At 46.2% G+C, this 18,919-nt stretch overlaps 1 pseudogene; it reads left to right on the top strand.

Moving 5' to 3' along the window:
- The first annotated feature begins 961 nt into the window (after positions 1-961).
- LOC144368128 (ankyrin repeat domain-containing protein 33B pseudogene) lies at positions 962-2,246 on the top strand (annotated as a pseudogene).
- Positions 2,247-18,919: the final 16,673 nt, after the last annotated feature.

Genomic DNA, 18,919 nt, shown 5'->3' with positions numbered 1-18,919 from the left:
ATTGGATGAGTCATAGCCACTTCTTTGGGGTTGATCTCCTTGACTTAAAGTTAACTGATTAGAAGGTGTTAGCCAAAGCTACAAATACCTTCAGGCCACACCTAGATTAGTGTTTCACTAAAGATCTGGATGTTCTAGTGTAGCCAAGGTGACACAGAATACTGACCATCACATCTGCCCTGCTGGGTGGTTGTTAGCACACAGAGCTGAGTGCAGGGGAACCAAGGCGCTCCCTGGAGCTCTCTACTCCATGGAGATTGCCAGCTTTGCAGCCCAGGCAGGCCCCCAACCAAAGTGACCATCATTCATTCTGTAATGAACCTTTGTTATAGGCATGCCTCCCACCTGCCAGGATTAGATGTGTTGCAGAAGAAAAATCCATAAGATATGGCCTCTGTTTTGGAATAGCCCACTGTCTGGTCTATAGGAATATGGGCTGCAGTACCCCAGCCAGTTAACTATCCAGTGGGAGAGGTGAAGGAACACCATTTCCCACAAAAGAGGACCCACAGCAGCCCTGCAAATGAAAGGACAGAAGAAATGGTACCGAGTGCCTTGCAAGTGACTGTTACCGTTAGCATTTAGAGCACTCCAGCTGTATCATGAAGTGATCTCAAGACATTTTTGTTATCTAGTCATGTCTCCATTGGCAGAGAGCTATGCAATCTTCTTTCTTTCTTTTGGGTACCAGGGATTGAACTCAGAGGCACTCAACCACTGAGCCACATCCCCAGCCCTATTGTGTATTTTATTTAGAGACAGGGGCTCACTGACTTGCTTAGTGCCTTGCTATTGCTGAGGCTGGCTTTGAACTTGCAAACAATCCTCCTGCCTCAACCTCCCGAGCTGCTGAGATTACAGGAGTGAGCCACTGTGCTCCACTGGAATCTTATTTCTTAAAAAAAAAATCATGATTTAGATTAGACAAATTTTTATTTAGAAAAGACAAAAACATCAAATGATGCATGAGAAACCTTTTCTTGTTGCAGTGGTAAATGCAGTAGGTGACTGTCACATGCAGGTGGCAGTGGTCCAGGATAGAGCTTGTTATTAGGTTTTGGAAAGTTAAACTTTGTTCCATTCTTTGAGTTGCTGCTGCAGCCACCCATTTGTGCTTCTTGTTTTTCATGGGCAGACGTACACACCTGGGAAAGCGGACGCGGGATGTCACCCAAGGAGTGGACTGCTTACACAGGCAGCGTGGAGGCCGTCCCACTCATGCAGAGGCTGCTGGAGCGTCCCTGCCCTGAACAGTTTGGGGAGAACTACAGGCCAGAGCTGCTGCTGACTTCGGAGGAGATTCTGAAGCCTGCAGCCTCCAAAAACTGCTTGCAGAGGCTCACTGAATTTGAGCGGTCCTCGCGCTCAGGCCGGGGCCTGGAAGATGGGGGCGTTCTTGACCATATGGTCAGGATGACCACAAGCCTTTATAGTCCTGCTGGGGCCATCGTCTGCCAAACTGTGTGTCCCGAGGACCCTCCCTGTTTTGGAAAACTGCGGCTGGCAGTGCAGGAAATCCTGGCAGCTAAGGGGGACCAGGACACCCTTGCCCAAGAGAGGGACAAGGCAGAAGGCGCTAAACAGCAATTTCGGACTTCTGAGGTGGGGGTTCCAGAGAGGAGGCTCCGAGACTCAGTCCCCTGTTTCCCTACCTGCCAGGGGCTCAGGGGCCAGCTTCTGCCAGGCGGAAGCCCAGCCTCCTGCCCCTGCAGCTCCTGCGCCAGAGCAGTGTGCTCTGGGTATGGTGGCCCCCATGTTCCGCATCAGCAAGGGCCTGCGCCCACCTTCCAGCCAGAGCGCATAGGCCGCAAGGGCAGCGCCAAGGACAGAAGCCACCTGCAGATCCCCAAGTGGTGGTACAAGGAGGCCAAGGAAGAAAAGAAGGCAGAAGAGGCCCAGAGGAAGTGCCAGGAGGAAGCACAGAAGGAAAAGCACCCCACTGGAGGAAAAGGACTGTGAAGGAGTCAGGGGTCATTGGGTGGAGGGCCTCTGTCGGGCTAGCGCTGAGGGGGGGCAGAGCCGCAGCGGGCGGGGGGCCAGGGGGGGGCCTGTTGGAGAGGCACAGGGGAGGCTGCCCCCTGGCTGGGCCCTCAGAGGTGCGCGCCAGGCTCCTGCAGTGCGGTCATACCGCGCTGAAAGCAGCCTTCTGGGATCCCAGGAAGTGGTCAAGTGTTCCCAAGAGGGAGCTGGGAACAGCAAGTATTGATTTGCCTAACCCTCCTTCCCCTAGCAATCAATACACCTAGCGGGCAATACACCTAATGTCTACCTTTAGAGCACCTCAATTAAGAATTTTTAAAAACCAATTTATCAAAGGGCGGGTTTTTTTTTGCATGATTTTGTACTTTTAATCATTATTTACCAATCTGCAGCATTTTACAGGTGTTGGGGATGTTTGTATTTAAGACAGTTTTAATATATGAGTCTGAAAACCCCTGGTTTAAAATTCCGTATCTAGCAATAAATATTTGTGAGAGCTGTATGAATTCTCAGAGTTCACGGGATTCTCCTTTTTGCCATTGGTTTTGGCTTTTGCCTTTCCATCTCATTGTGGATGTGCTTTGGTGTAGATTTTCCTATTTGATTAATTGATGCTGAATATTTGTTTTAATTTGATTAAAACAAATTGACTTTTACAGCAAAATTATCAAATGGAATAGTTCAGATTTCAGTGTCTTATTTTAAAACTCTCTTGTTAATACAGTAATAATAATGAAAATCATTGTCGAATTATTAGGAAACAATGCATTAACTGCATTTCTTGCTAGGCTCATTTTAAACAGGAACTTTGGATAAACTGCATAGGAAATCTTTTATTGGATATAAGAGAAAAATTGGCTTTTAATAAGTGGGGTGAGCTCAACAAATGATTATTGGAAATACAAAATTAAGTCATACGTGCTCTTAGATAAGTCAAATCTGTATATCCTTAAAATGTAAAAATTCAGGAAAGATAGGATCCCAGAGGGATGGAACTGCTGAAGGGGGCAGGAGGGTGATTTATAGGAACAAGAGGCTAGAACTGAGTTTTAACAAGCTTGTTTTGGACAAATTTCTAGGAGTATTTGGCATTTTCAGGGCAGCCCTCTCATCCAGGCTTAAGTAGAGTTTACTTTTATTTCTACTTTGATGATTGTCCCTGATCTTTAGTTCATCCTCCAGGGGAGTTTTCTGTTTATGTTTTTATCTCCAAAAACTGAGAAATTCTTACTGGATCTTAGAATATCTGTTACACATGCACTTTATTTAAATATTTAATTGAAATACTGGGAACCATGGATTCAAAAACTATCATAGAGTGTTTGGAAGCTCCTTACTATAACCCTGGATACATGCTGACACGAACTTATCTGTCTCATGGTGCAGGCAGTTGTGGCTCTGGGTTCTCCTTGCAGCTTCCCATCACCACCTTCTTGGTGTTGAGCAATCAGGGATTTCACACTAGCCCTTCCCCCTTTATCAGATAGTAAGATTGCGCCCAGGCTGTTGGAGAGACTAGTGAGATAAAAACACTGTTTCAGAATCAGATTTTAGCATGTTTCTCCTTAATCCCAGAAAGACATCAAGATGAATGCCACAGAGTCCTGGACCCACCTTTAGAACTACGCATATTAGTTGGTTGTGGATCACCCCTGTGGCTTGGAAGTTGGATTTGACCACATCTCCTTGACCTCAGTTATCTTTGGAGATTGTCTTCTCTGGGTCCCTGGCATTGTGGCATCTCCATGCCATGTCTATGGAATCCACAGCTTCACCTAGCTTGCCACAAGCTCCTCCCTCATCAGCTGAGCGCCCAGCCAGGCAGTGCCAAATGGCCTCTAATCTGTGACTTTCAATACTGGGTGCCCTGAGGACCACCAGTTAGTTTGTCAACATTTTCTGCCTTTACTCCTACTGCAGAGGCTGGCACTGTGTTGTTCTGGGGGAGAAGAACCCCAGTGTTTGAGTTCCCAGGAGAGTATACTGCAGCTTGTGTTGAGAACAGCAGCTTCTCCTCTCACTTGGGGGTTGCTATTCCTGAACACCCATCCTGAGCTCCCACAAAAGGCTCTAACTTTGTAAGAATATCAAATTGTCATTGGAACAGCCAGTGTTAGGCAGTGTCTGTTCTGGCTGATTTGGCATCTGCCTGCCATTGCATTGCCAAGTAATCCTGCTTGCTAACCACTGTGGTACCTATGTACTGGGAATGGTATGGAGCCCTGCACCCCTTCAAGCCGTGTCTCTGCTGATACCTGATCAGAACTGCACATTCTTGGTCCCACCCGTCCCCCTACCTCACATGATCCATTGTCAGTGTCCAGTGACAGGTGATTTCTTCAGTTTCTGTTATGGGGCCTCCTCTCCTGTTTGTTCCAGCCTTGACCAGCTGCACAGGATGCACCTGACCAGCATGGGGCTTGGCCAGCAATACTGCTGGTGTCCACAAGACAGCTCTAGAGATACATGCATTTAGAAAGTCTACTAGGCCAGCAAACTAGAGTCAGCCCAGCAGTTTCTTTGGCAGACTTGAAGGTGAACTTGCCACATTCCCTGTTCCATGGGAGTGGCCATGACCTGGTGGGCTTCATGAAGTAATAATGACAGATGTGTGGGAGAGCTGACTGGCAGGAGGGGAGCTGAGGTGTACCCCCAGACAGAAGAAATTGTCTGTGAAGCCCAAAGGACTCAAGTGTAGGAAGTGTCCATGCAGAGCCTGGTGCAAACTCTCACCAGTCCTTCTCTCCAGAATCAAATCACTGTGGGCTGCCTGGGGAGGCCCTTCTCTGGAATGTCCTCAGGTGGGGTCCGGGTGGCTTCTGGACCAGGTGCTCAACACTTGTCACTGTGGCTGTGTGGAAGAATATTTTCCAACAGTGTTCTCCTTCAAGGGCAATGTCTCTCCCCTATTTCCTCTCTCTAAGGAGGAGGCTTTTGCTCTTGTTTTGTCAGCCTCTTTGGAGTGGGCTACATGACAGCCAGTGGACACTGTGCCCAGTCTTGGGAAGGCAGTGCAGGAGGTCAGGAAGAGAAGTCTGGATGCTTCTCAGCAGGTGGCCTTTGGAGTCTCTCAATTTGGGGATCTGTGGGAGCACAAGAACAGATATCCTCAAGTGGGAACCTCCTGCCCAGGCTTGATAGTGTCACTGTGAGAAGGGTGAGGGAGGCAGGCGGGGGCAGCAGCTGGGCTTGTGATTAGCTCCACCAAGACAGTGAGTCAGCTGGTCAACTTGAGGAGGCTTGTGGGGCTCAGTGAGCCAGTCCCTTCTTAGGCAACATTGTTAGGATGGCCTTTTCTGGGTATGGGATTCGCAGAGAAGATATGATTGTCTGGTCCCTGAGGTGGAGAGAAACCACCCCTGGTCTCCCTGACAGTCCAGCTGGCATCATTTGTATGTGTTTTTACTGCTTTGAACAGCAGCACCTCATCACTGAGGCTCCACCCTCCATTTATCATCAGGTGCTGATGGGCGAGGACCCACCACAGTGTCCCATCCAGCTTCCACATTCTTTCCCTGAAATCCTCTTTACCTTCTCTTTAGTTCCCCCTTCCTTTTCTTTCTTGGCCTGTTTTCTTCTCGCAGTTTGGTTAAACTCCTTGCTCATCTTTGGCACCTGCTGTCCTGATGTCTAAAAAAATCAGAACAGGGGTTCCTGAGAAGCATTACGGTGGCCCTGATGCATTGTCATGTCAGGACCTCTGAGTCCCCAAGGATGAGTGAGCAGCAGGCCCCGCCCGCCACTCCTGCGCTGGGGTCCTGCTCAGGACCCAACCCCTCCCACTTTTAGGAAGTGTGGACTGGTCTGCTCTCCTGACATGGGACAGCACAGAGGGCGCAAGCTTGGGGCCTCTGCTTGCACCCAGGGTGTTTATTAACTGTAAATAGTGAATTTCAAGTTGACAGGTATCTTCTCAGGGATTTATATATAAATATAGTTAGGAGAACATTGAAATATATTTTAATACATTTTAGAGCTTGAGTAAATTATGATTAAACTGGAAAGAAGAAATATTTCAAAAACTTTGTTACCGTTGCTGATTTTAAGTGAGGTTTCTGGAACTTACCCTTTGGGAGAGATTTCTTTGGTTACTGGAGATTGGGGAACCCTGGCAGAGGAATTGGCTGTGGGGTGGTGTGAAGTCGCTTCTGTGTGAGAAGAGGTGGCTACTTGATAACGCAGATGGGCTCTTCATGGCTTCTACCTCTAGAGCAAGCTACGCCAGGTCTGAAGCTACAAGTACAGAGTGATGCTGATGCAGTTTTTCCCATTTGCTGTGTGCTTAAGCGTCCCGCAGGTGGCCTGGTACTAGCCTACCTAGAAGGAGCAAGGAGAGTCGGAGCTGCTCCTCTCTGCTTGCTGTAGAGAAGTGCCCACATCACATCATGGACATCCTGGAAATCACGGACATCAGGGTGCAGCCTCTAGGGCTACCCTAGCAGATTCCCAGCAGCTAGATACCTCAGAATTGCAAGACCATCACCACCTCCGTTTTGGGCACTCCTGAGATGACAGCTCATTCCGTGGCTCAGGAGAGTTTGTGACATGGGCTGGAAAATGGGATTTGTGATGCTTCTGTCCCTTCCTTCCCAGCTGTCAGCAGGAACCAGACCTCTGGAGTAGAGGCTGCTGTGGGTGAGACAGAGGCCCAGGAGGGGGCCAGATCGTGGCCCAAAGTGATGGAAAGGCTGCCATCTCAGACAGTTGGGAAGCCACAGGACTCCCAAGTTCCATGAAGAAATGACTCTTGGAGAGTGAGGGAGTGAGCCCAAAGCAAGGAGAGGGTAAGAAGTGCCCTGCACGCTCCCCCTGTCCATACTACCTAAAGCCAGAAGACCATTTTTATATAATTTGCCTTGACCTCAGTTTGCCCTGGGGAGTGAGTTACACCCTAATGCGAGTCTCCAGGTGTACCATTAACGCTACACTTGCTTCCCACTCGGGTGGAAGTGGTCAGGCACTACTGTACACTCCCAGCACAGTTGGTCTGTTATGTGATGAATTACTTTTTCTCTACAGTACTTGGGAAGTTACCTATCTTCCACGTGTTTGCTCAGGATCCCGGGCTTCCACAGCAGGTAGCTGTTTGTATTCTGGACCCTGCTGCCTCGTTATTGGTTTGCTGCCCACCAGAAGCACACAAGCCCGCCCCCTTGAGCCAGGCAGTCACCTGGAGGGCCTCCTTCTTCTAGGGAAAGAAAGGATGGAACATTGATCCTGTTCTTATTAAGATTCATAGGAAACAGAAAGTATAAATCACAATAGATCCTTACAACAAGCCAGTCACGGTTATTGAGGCACATGGAACTTTCACAGCGGATGACATTAGTCTCAAAGAACGTAGAACAAACCTAGTTCTTCCTAAAATGCTGATTGTTCAAGTTCCCACCTCTGGACGCATTTAGAGCTTGTTTTATGCACCTATATAATAATTCTTAAGTCAGCGAGTCATTTCTGTGCTCTTGGGTTCACATTTCTTCATTAAGATTTTAAATAAGTGTCTAAAAAATTCCTCTGCTTTTTTTTTAATTTAAAGAAATGGGAAAAAAACAAAACAACTACCTGCATTGATTTGACTGATTTTCAAGGGCATTGAATACCAGTGCTCACACTCAGTTTCCTCATTCTGCCTGCAATAAGACTTCTGTGCAAAGTGCACCCCTGTTGTGTGCCCACAAGCATAGTGTGTGATAGGGTGACTATGTACAGAGGTGACCAGGCACACACATGTACACGCACACCAGGTACACACAGATGACCTCAAGGGAGACCAGATTGCCTGGAAAGGTGACAGTGGCTCCCAGGGAGTGTCTAGGTGACCCGCTTGGTCAGAAGAATCATAAACCTGAGGGCTCCCTGGGATTCCAGGTAACGTGTCTCTTTTTGAAAGATGACCCAGGCAGTTTGAACAGAGCCACTTAGGCCGGGTCTGTGAGATTTCTCTGCCTTGATCAAGGCAGCTGACCATCTGTTATGAGTTGGAACCACTTAACTATGGTTACACTCAATGGGAACCAAGTGCATGATACCACACTCCTGAGAGTGGTACCCAGCAATCCCAGGAACCCTTGGTGGATTCAGACTCTTGGTTTGAATCAGATTCTTCATTCAAATGAAGTGTCAGAGCTAATTTTACTAGGATTTTCTTTGCTCAGATGACAGATGACGTTTTCTGGATGTCCCAGGATCTGTGTTTTTAAGCAACGGTGTCTTTGTGATGGGTTAGGTTTGGAACAGACTTTTGCACAGGGTGCTGGGTTTCAAATTTTGTCATTTTGGTATAAACGAGTCTTAGAACCTGTTTTATGCATGTAAAGCTATTTTGTTTATTATTTCTGTAAACCCAGACTTGATACTGTAAAGCTATTGAATATGGATATAATTGTATACATTACAGAGTGTTTTATTTTAAGGTGAGAGTTTTGTTACAGTTTATAAGAGATATTTTCTTATTTAGATCTCAGGGCTATCTTGGAACCTTCATATAAATGTGACCTGCCTCCCCAGCAGCTTCAATTATTGGTATTCAAAAGGCTCATGATTTTTAAGTTAAATGTGATATTTTCAGCAGAAAGAATGTTTTTTTCTTTTTAACGTATGACAAATTCTATTGAATATTTTAAGTCTAGAAAAAAAGATGTGGTCATGTAAAAACATGGGGAAATTGTGGGAAAAGAATTAAAACGACTTGCAAAATAAACATATTCTCACGTGATATTTGAATAAACTTGTGTGGATAAATTACAAAAGATATATATGGTATATTTCAGGTGATATTTTAATTGAATCAGATTTATACTTTCTTATTTCCACACTCTTTTACTTAATTTTTCCAAGGTAAGTGTTTAAAATATGTCAATTCCCCATGAATACTTTCTCATACAATGAAATGATGGAGAATTGAGATAGTATTACTCAGACGCTCCCATAGGCAGGAATTCACATCACAAGCAGAAGCAAAATGGAGCTTCCTTTTACCTATATAGTATGCTGGATGTGTTTTGGTGGACCTTTTGAAATAATTTAAAAAGTATTTTATTAACTTTTTGGGGAGTGGGTACCAGGGATTGAATCCAGGGGTGCTTAACAACTGATCCACAGCCCCAGCCTTTTAAATATTTTATTTAGAGACAGGGTCTTGCGGAATTGCTTAGGGCTTTGCTAAATTACTGAGGCTGGCTTTGAACTTATGATACTCCTGCCTCAGCCTCTGAAGCTACTGAAATTACAGGCATCCACCAATATGCCCGGCCTTTTATCTACTTTTTTTTTCAATAATTTTACTAAACCCAGGGATGCTTTACCATTGAGGTATATCCCTGGTCCTTTTTTACTTTTTTTTTTTTTTTTTTTGAGACAGGATTGCACTAAGTTGCTTAGCTGATGAGGCTGGCCTCAAACTTGCAATCCTCTTGCTTTAACCTCACAGGTCCCTGGGATTATAGGCATGTGCCACCACACTCAGCTGGAACCAAGTTTTTAATGTGATCTTCCCGCTCTTGTATAAACAAGATCCCAATGGACAAGCAGTTTTGTTCATCGTCTGTATTTTGGGAGAACATTTAGATACCTTTCATTCAATTTCTGCATAGTATTCCCCAGGAGATGTGAAGCATAAATGTTCTTGGTTTTTACTGTTTATAAATAAGGAAGGTCCCCATACCTATTTATTTGTACACACAATTGAGTGTTTTTAAAAGAGCAGAGTGTAGAAGCAAATTTTGCCTGGTAAAGGAAATATGCATGTTAATTTCTATAGTGACGTTACAAGGCTCTTTGCACAGGCTCGGCCTTGCACTCAGCCACCAGCAGGGGGCTAGAGGGCATCTCCCCTTGCAGCACCAAGTTTTACAAATCCAGTGGTGAAGTAAGGCATCTCTCATTGCCTTAATTTTCATTTACCCAGTTATTGGTGAGTTTGAGTATCTTTGCATGTTTCTCCAACAATTTTTATTTTCTGTTTCCTAAATTCCTTATTTATATTTGTTCTTCATTTTTTTAATTTTACAGTTTAGCATCATTTTTGATGATTTTTTTAAGGTTTGCTATGTATTTGGGGAATTGAACCAGGGGATACCTTTTGTATGTAAACTTAATTTAAATCAAATTTGTCAAGCTTTTTTTATATTTACATTTGTGTTTCTCTAAGGAGGCCCTTTCTACCCCAAATAAGCAGTTTAATTTTTCTATAGTTTCTTCTAATGATTTATAGGCATGTAGTTTTTTTTCTTTTTAGCTCAAAGAATTAAAAATACTTCAGCATTTAGGTTAATTTAAATTTTTTGTTTTAATTAGTTATACATGACAGTAGAATGCATTTATGCTCTTTGATATTTCACACATAAATGGGGTAAAATTTCTCACTTTTCTGATTGTGCATGTTGTAGAATCACATCAGTTATGCAGTCATGTGTATACATAGAGTAATAATGTCTATGGCATTCTACTATCCTTCCTATTCCACACCCCCTCCCCTCTCTTCATTCCTCTCTACCTAAAGTCACTCTATTCTTCTCTAGTGCCCCCCCACACCTTTTGTGAATTAGTTTATTTTTGATAGGACTTGAAATAATTAGTTCCTATTTACTTGGAAGTTTCACTCTGATCTTAGGAAATCTAAAGTCCAACTCATTAAACATCATAATAATACATGATTTTTAAGGAAGGACCCAAATAGGTGATTTCGTCTTTAACTTTAAACAAAACTTTGTCCTAGGGTAGAATTGTAATTGGAGGTAATTGATGCTTACTTATAAAATAGTCAATGATGTATTTGGTGGGTGGAAATACTAAATGAGAAGTTAACAGACAAGGAATGGACCTTGCAAAGAAGTCTGAGAACTGGGACATGAAAAGTGAGAGGGGGAGGCGGGGGGGAAGATGGTGGTCTTGTCTCTGGTTTCTGGCTGAATACTTAGCGGCCTGGACGCACTATGCTCCCCCATGCAAACTGGGAGTGTGGTGGGTAGACATAGGCCAGCGCTTCCCTGGGGGTTCACCTTGTCCAGTGGCCTTGGGAGGAGTGTGTGCCTGCAGAGTGTGGTCAGAAATGTCCGTGGAGGCTTCTGCATGCAAGTGCCCTTGCCCCTGGTTCACCACAGAGCTTCTGTTGCCACTGGCTCACAGGTCATGCCTGTTGTGTGCCTCGGTGAGGACTAGGCAAGTTTCCAGCCAGGGCCATGAAAAGCAGTCCTGAGCCTCCAGTCTGCCCACAGCTGTCAGTGCAAATTGCTCAGGTAGATTGCCAGCTTGCAGCCAGCGGCTACGTGATCCTGAGGCGTCACTGCCCCTGCAGCAGGGTTGGCCAGATGGGTCTCTGAGCAGGTGTGGAGAGTGCCCAGAGGGCCATGGGCAGGGCAGACACCGCTGCCCATCCACCTATGTTGCATGCTGCTTGTTGCCCTACTGTGTTCAACTCTGCTCGGCTCTCTTAAAAAAAAAAAACACAACAGAAACAGAACAAAAGTTGAATGTTTTCCTAGCTAGAAAAAAATATGTGAATAAAACTCAAGTCCACCTTGATATTTCAGAAGTGTGATTTAAAAAAAACAAGAATATCAAGAAATTAGCTGCAGGGAGATGACTTTACCTTGTCTTTACCTCCTAATAAGACAGAAACCTGGTCAGTGTCACAGCTGGGTGAGAGTCTGGATAGAAACTGGGTTCACAGACCATGGTGAGGAAGCCATTTCCCTATAGTGAAAAGGGACTGTCCTCATTTCCAGGGCAAAAGAGTCTGTCAAGGAAGCCACTCAACAGCCTGGGCTCACTATGTCCAATCTGGATCCTGCAAAGGGATCTTCTCTGAACACCCACTACCCTTTCTCCCCCATGGTGCAGCCCTGACCTGTTACAGCCTTAGGTGACCAAGTGCAGGTGCAGATGAGAGGCCCTTCCTGTACCCATCCTACTGGCATGGCCTCCCAGTGCATGATGCATTCTCCTCCCTTGAATTAGATGCAGTGTCTTCTTGGGGTGACAGGAATAGGTCAGGGGCAAGAAATGTCACACCTGTCCTCTTTCTATCCCTGGCTCTATAGGTGCTGGGTCTGAATGCCCCTAACCTCATACTGAGCCCTGAGAGCAGGACTCCACTCGCTGTCCCAGTCCTGGACTCAGGACAAGGAGGCCCTTGAGACACTGTGGCAACCTCCACATTCTTCCAGATTATCCCCCATTACCTGAACCAGTGGTCTTCAAATGGTGATCCCAGCAGTATCAACACACCCAGAAAATTGTCAGAAATGTGTGTTCTTGGGCCCCACCTGGATTCCTTGGGTTGCTACAGCAAATCACCACAACTTGGATGACTTGTAACAAGAGAAAAGTATTTTCTCACTGTTATGGAGGCCAGAAGTTCAACAAGCCACATTCCCACAGAAGCCCATGAGGAGGGTCCTTCCTTGCCTCTGCCAGCTTAAATGGCTGCTCATTATCCTTAGCCTTCCTTCGCTTGTGGCAATATTGCTCCCATGTGTTCCTGTCACCACGTGGCCATCTTCTGTGTCTGTGTCTGAATTTCGCTTTTCTAGTCATTAAATTAGCATCACCCTGCCTGAGTGGGATCATGTTTTAACTGTATTGCATGTTTAAGGTCCCTATTTCCAAATAAGCTCACAGAGGTACCAGGGGTTAGGACTTGAATGAAATTTGTGGGGACACCACCACCTATGGATACTGACTCAGAGCCTGGAGGGCTCTTGTCCCCTTCATGCCAACTGGATGCAAATCTGGGTGCCTTCCTTGCCTGGACTAATTTTTGTCCACCTGTGGGTGAGGGAGGGATTCCTACCTGGGTTGTGAGTGGAATACATAGCACTGGACAGATGAGAGCAGCAGATAGAACCACAAATGCTCACAGCCTGGGCGAGAAAGACCCTGCAGGCCACAATGGACCACATGGGGAGCCAGTGGCAGAGGACTTGACAGGAGGTGGGCACCCCCTAGTTTCTGCAAGAAGATGTGACTGGCATTTTGGGAAATTGCAGGGATTAGCAGGCCCTGTGTCTGGTGGTGGGACAGGAAGACTGCTGGCTATTTGTCCACAAGCTGAGTGGGAGATGGAACTTGTGGTTGTACCATAACGGTCTCTCCTGGTTCTACCAGCTGTTGAGGAGGCACACGATATTAATTTTAGGTTCAGGTCTTACACCATATTAATTTGTAAAATGTACCTCAAATCCTTCACCTGTCATTGGCTGCCATCCGGGTCCGAGCTCCAGTCCTCTCAGGCAGAAAAACATGAATCTGACCTTGGTGCCCTCCAGCTCAAAACCTGCCACTCCTTTCTGCTGCACCTGGAGAAAGAACCAGCCTCCTTCCATGGGCTTGAGGTGGGCGGGGAGCAGTCTGCTGTCCTCCCTGTGTCAGAGATGTCCTGAAGATGAGAGGGGATGAGAAGATGAGAAGGATCTCCCAGCAGACTCGTGGATTTGTGCTTCTCTCTGCGACACAGGTGTGCTCTGCTCTCCTTAGGTCCTCTCCTGGACACCCAGCTAAAGCTTGACTCAGTCTTTCTGCCATCTCACTTGTTCCCCAGTGGCACTCTGTGTGTTGTCCTACCTGGCCTCCACCCCACACCTAGCAAAACCTCCTAGGGAGCTGGAGCCCCATCTTTCTCCTTTCCAGCTTCTAGAGGGGGGCTTGTACCTTAAGAGTTGCTCCATTTCAACTGTGTGTTGCAGGAGAGGTTTCCTGGCTTTCTGCTGAGCTGGGGCCATGAGCTGAGTCCAGCTCCCATCCCCTAAGGGGTAGCTTGGACCTCAGAGGGCAGAGGCCATGGATCAGCTCTGCCCCCTACTGGCCATGGGGTCCCGGTGGCAAGTCACTGAACTTCTCAGTGTCCAATTCAGCATGGATTGTTCCCAGTTTTAGGGTTTTCATGATGTAATTAATTGACATAGAGATCTTATTAAGGTCTTAACAAGTTGGTGGCCACTGAACAGTTGTGTCCTACCTTCTTCTGTCAGACTCTAGACTAAATAATGGACTTCCATAGACCCCAGGCATGACCACAGAGACATCCACCTCTTGAGTCAGGCTCCCAGGTAAATGAGTGGAGATTGAAACACGGCCCTCCACCTCCCACACCCACCCACTCACCTTCATCAGCTCCAAAGGCTCCTTGACTACACACAGGCCACATTCATGGCTTCCTGCATCTTTTTATTCCAAGATTAAAGATGGATCACACCTTGTGCCTGCACCAAATGTACTTGGTGTCCTCAGGGCTAAAGCCCCTGCATCCCACAGCAGGGCAGGAGCAAGGAGAGGGTCTTGTGACCCTTTGGGCTTCTAACTGGAAGCCTCTTGAATGCTAGACAGGGCGGCATCCCCTCCCAGCTTGGGCTGTGTGGCTTCTGACCCACACTTTTGAGCTGTGTCCTTCCCAGGAGCAAGCACCCTTCAGGGAGGTAAGCAGAGGCTGCCCCTGTTTGGAGCAGTTACTGACCTCCCCACCTCTTCTGTTAAGGGGTCAGAAATGGCCTGCTACTTTTTGGCCTGGGCAGAGTGACTGTACAACCAAACCCCTCTCCAGACTTTGCAGATGAGGCCATGTTGATGGAGGTGCTGGCATTTGACTAGGGGGATGTTGAATGACAATGGAAATAAGCTAAGTCTTCTCTGAAAAGATGGCAATGTAGAAAATACTGGCTTTATTAGACTCAACTGGGCTCTTTTCCCAGAAAAGCATACGGGGAAGAAGATGCTTGGCTTGCTTAATTAAACCAGATGACAACGGACATATCCTAAGCTATGTGCAGAAAGTCTTTGGAGACAGACTGACGGGGTTGATCCTGGCTGCGTGCTTTCCTTGTGATCCTGCTTTGTGCATGAATCAGTGAACACTGAATGCCAGTGCCTGTGCTACAGAGGGCTCACCTCAGCAGATTCTGTGCCCATTGCCTTGAATAATGGTCCTTGGGGTTCCCCATGTCTTCCCTGCCTCCCTGCCTTCCAGGTGATCAAGAGCATCTCTTGAGGCCCCCAGTGAAGCTAGATACAGGGTAGAGAAGCACAATACTGGCTGCAGCAGGGTGACACATATTTTAAGTCTTTCTGAGTTCTAACAATGTCCATAAATGTCTCCCCAGGGAGAATCAGACCAAAATGCTCAGCCACAGGCCCTGTATGAACTCCAGTGAGCTGCTCTGAACTATGCATGGTCTTCAAACAGGTAGAGAGGGGTCCTTGGTTCCTTGCTCCCTGGTGCAATCATGTTCCCAAGAATCTACGTTACACCTTGCCATAAGTGCTGTGGGGTACTTCACACAGGGGCAGTGTCCTGAACAGTCTGGGCCAATAGCTTTCCAGTTGTGGTGAGAGGGAGGCAGGTGTCTGCCAGGAGGAGTCATCATCTCCCCGGAGTCTTGTGTGCAACCAGGAGTCTTGTCCTTGGACATCCCAGGAGAAGAAGGACAATTCTCTCACCTGCCCTGACATAACTCACCACTTGGAACTGGGAGAAAAGCTTTAGACCCATTGCAAGAGTCACTCCAGCTCCAGAACCAGCTGTTCTGAGTTCTGGCCCTGCAGATCCTCAGGGGTGGAGCCTGCACAGGCATATAGACATGGAGACTGCAGCTAACAGAACAAGTGTCTAATTTTTTTGATCTTTCTTTTCTCATTCATTGGCAAATAAAACTTATGCTACTTTCTTAAAGAAGTTGATTTTCTTAAAGAAGCATAGGCTGTTTTGGGGAAGCCAGGGCTAAAACATGCATGTTCAGTTTCACTAAGCCACAGGCCACTGCCCTTGGTTTCGCTGTACCCTCCATCAACTAATAACGTCCCCCATGAGGGAAACTAATGTGGGATCCCTTACCTAGACCAAGCACAGAGGGCGATGTCCTCCTGATCCTTGAGGGCCTGTGGTGGCCCATGGGGCCAGATGATACTCAGGTCTTCATTTCTGTTTTGCAAAAAGATTGGGGGTCCAGAGTTAGCCAAACTGCAAGGTGTGGGGGCACAGTCCCCAAGACGTGCTCACTTCTGATGAAATAGCATCATCAGATGCTCGGTGTGGGGGTGTTCTCCAAACGGTCCTTAGCTCCAGTAATTTCCTAGAAGGACTCAAGAACTCAGGGAAAGCCACATGCTTATGGGTCACCCCTCAGCGCTGAGGGTTAAGTACATTCCCCACACTTGAACTCCAATACTGAGTGAGTGTGAGGAGGGTGGGAGCACTCTTCCCGAGTCCCCCTGGCTCTGCATCCCTGGTGAGGGCAGCAAGGACTTGTGGAGGGGCTGTATGGTCGGGACAGTGCCAGGAGACAGGATGGAGACCAGGCCACAGTCCCTGCCTGAAGACAACTCTCCCTGCACGAGCTTCTTTCACGCTGCTGTTCTACAGGGCAACATTCATTTTCCTCTGTAGCCATGTCTCCCTTCACCGTGTATCCTGATAACTTTGAGGTTAATCAGCTCAAGGCACTCATGGTTCATGGTAGAAAATAGGCTGAAATCATTTGGAAAAAGGTTTCCAGACATTTCTTTGAGAAAAATTTAAATGGCTGAAAGCCTGGATGCCCTGGATGGGTGTGCGGGGGAAGCCACCAAGGACATTTAACTCTGCTCTTCTTTGTATCAGTGTCTGAGAAAACAGTCGTTATGCTGGGAACCACTTAATGCTCTCCTGAAGGAACAGATCTGCTCCACCTAAAGTTTCCCACTGCATCTCACCTTTGGGTAAAACAGATTCCCCTCCATAAAGTCTGCATCTCAGCGATTTGCTGTTTTCTGCTCCAGGGACTGAAAACCCATGGAGCTTGAGCTACTTCAGCCACCCCCACTAACCGCACCCTCACCTCATGTATTGCTTGTTTTCAAGATTCCAGGTTGAGGGCATTGGACTTTGCTTGTTTATTTATGTTACTATAAACTACGAATGTCTAGAACAGGGCCCAAAGGCTTGTTTGCCTTGGCATTCTGGATGTTTTGGATGCCATCATTCTGTGTAGAAGGATGTTCATGCATGGGGAGACGTTGGGTAACACCTCTGCCCTCTGTGAATTAGATGCCCCTAACTGTCCCCCCTCCTTCCTATGCCAACTAGTTCTGACAACCAAAAATGTCTCCAGACTTTGCCCAAATTCCATGGTCAGCAGCATCGGCCCCAGATGATTACCACTGCTCCAGGGATGATGAACATTGCCATTATTGTTCCAATCATGTTCTTTGTCTCTGTGAGAGGAACACCTGCAGGTTTGGGGTAATTTACACAGAAAATTAAGCCCTTATGCTATAAAATGTTGGACTTTCTCTTTGAAGTGACCAGTGGCATTGCAGAATGACAATGTTGAAATGTAATAAAAAGCCGTTTAGGTCTTCTGGGTTGAGTCCCAAATCCTCCAGATTATATTAGTTCATAACATCAGATAGTGTTGGGTCTTTTCTGATTGACAAATTGGATTTTTTTAAAGCAAGGCAGTTGGATTTATAATATTTAGAATTAAAGGGGAGAATAAGGGGGAAATTATTTTCTCTTGCCCTTAACTGAATTTTAGAGAATCTGTTTGGAAGAGTAAGTTCAATGTTAGGCAGAATGTGTGAAGACACCTCATTAGGACCTATGTAAAAACAGACTTAAGATGCTTGGAGACTCAAAGAACATTGACTTGTAATGGACTCTTTAATACATATTTTTTTTTAGTTGTAGATGGACAGAATACCTTTATTTTATTTATTTTATGTGGTGTAGAGGATCAAACTCAGTACTTCACACATACAAGGCAAGCACTTCAGCACTGAGCTACAACCCCAGCCCTGCAATGGACTCTTTGCTTAATTTTATGTGTCAACTTGGCTGGTCCGTAGAGCCCAGATATTTGGTTAAACATTGTTCTAGGTGTTTCTGCAAAGGTGTTTTTGGATGTGGTTTACATTCAAATTGAAGACTTTTGTGTAAAACAGATTCCCCTACATAAAGTGGTGGACCTCCTCCAATGTATTGAAGGTCTGAACAGAACAAAACCCGCACCCGCTGCCTGAGCAACAGGGGACTCTGCAGAAGAGATCCCCAAGACTTCACTGCAACATAGCTCTTCCCGGGCTGCCAGCCTGCCAGCCCACCCTGCAAATAGAGAAATTGCCCAGTCTTTATAAGTTCATGAGCCAATTCTTTAAAAAGAAGTTTCTGTGTGTGTGTGTGTGTGTGTGTGTGTGTGTGTGTGTGTGTGTAGTCACATGCCACTAAGGACAGGGATATGTTCTGAGAAATGCATCCTTACGTGATTTTGTTATCTGCAAACACCTTAGAATGTACTACACAAATCAAGATGGTGGCCACATCCTTATGCAATAGAGTCTTATAGGCCTACCACTATATATAAGGCCTATTGTGGAACAAAACATTGCTATGAGGTACATGACTGTCGATCTACAACATCTTATTGGTTCAGGTTCTCCAGAGAACGCTGACTAATATAACCATTCCGAGGACATTAAATGTACTCAAAGTTTCATGGTTTGCCACCGTCACCCACTCACCTTCCTGTTCTTCAGGAGCATATGGTTATAGAGGCCTCCTGGGAAGGTTACAAAATGCCTAGGTTTTTGTTTTGTTTTGTTTTTATCCTGCAGAGGCCAGCAGGATGCCAAGTCTTGGGGGGAAAATCTTTACTTTGACTTTGTAAAAAGAAGCATTTAATCAGCAGAGCATCTGTGGAGTCAGGAAATCTGCAGAACAGTGGAAGAACACCATGGGCTGTCCAGTCAGGAGGTTCCCTGAAGACCTTAAAAGAGCATACTATAGGGATATTGCTACATCGATGTTCATAGCAGCACAATTCACAATAGCTAGACTGTGGAACCAACCTAGATGCCCTTCAATAGATGAATGGATTAAAAAAATGTGGCATTTATACACAATGGAGTACTATGCAGCACTAAGAAATGACAAAATCATAGAATTTGCAGGGAAATGGATGGCACTAGAGCA

Source organism: Ictidomys tridecemlineatus, chromosome 2 (genome assembly GCF_052094955.1).
Source record: "Ictidomys tridecemlineatus isolate mIctTri1 chromosome 2, mIctTri1.hap1, whole genome shotgun sequence".
In the NCBI taxonomy this organism is placed as follows: domain Eukaryota; kingdom Metazoa; phylum Chordata; class Mammalia; order Rodentia; family Sciuridae; genus Ictidomys; species Ictidomys tridecemlineatus.
The sequence above is the reverse complement of the archived record's forward strand: the minus strand, read 5'-3'. Positions and strand labels throughout refer to the sequence as shown.